The sequence below is a fragment of the Sinocyclocheilus rhinocerous genome, unplaced genomic scaffold (genome assembly GCF_001515625.1).
Source record: "Sinocyclocheilus rhinocerous isolate Xijiao unplaced genomic scaffold, SAMN03320098_v1.1 scaffold947, whole genome shotgun sequence".
In the NCBI taxonomy this organism is placed as follows: domain Eukaryota; kingdom Metazoa; phylum Chordata; class Actinopteri; order Cypriniformes; family Cyprinidae; genus Sinocyclocheilus; species Sinocyclocheilus rhinocerous.
The window spans coordinates 399040-399777 of NW_015632550.1; positions in this window are offsets into that span (position 1 = coordinate 399040).

Below are 738 nucleotides of genomic sequence, written 5' to 3' on the forward strand. Positions count from 1 at the left end.
GTTGATTGCGATTTCATTTTTTAATGTTAGTTAGTGTGTAATGTTGCTGTTTGATCATAAACAATATCTGCAAAATCACGAAGCTGAAAGTTCAATGCAAACGGAGATATCGTCTTTTAAAATTCTGGCAGTTTAATGCCTACTTTGCAGCACTAAATAAACATGAATATTTGAATGCATGTTGAAAAAAGTCTTAATACATTAATACAAATGAATGTCTCACAATTCGAACAATCAGTTTTTTTAAAAAGTCAAAAGAATGATGGATGCCACAGACTTTTTTTTTTTTAGGAGTAGGCCTATAGGTGGATTTCACATTAACTTCACGCAATATAACATGATTTTATTATCGTAATTTTGACTTTATTCTTAAAATAATGACGTTAATCTTATTTATTTCGTTATTTTTAAACGTGGCACAAAAATGCTGCGGTATAGGCTACTGAATGCAAACACAATTTTGGCAAAGCGGCCCAAAAAACAAATAAACAAAAATAAATAAATAAAAAAACAACAAAAAAAGTAAAAAATAGTGAAGGGATATTTGAATTATTTGTTAATAAACTATTTTGTTTAATAATAAACAGAAATTGTTTCCTGAGTCAATGTTGCAAGAATTAATTTGACGAACCTGACTCGCCATCTCCTCATTGGACATGCCTTTAGAGAGAAATGCATCTTTACGAATTACATAATGAAAGAGTTTTTGTTTTCGATTTGAATTATTTTGTTTTAAAA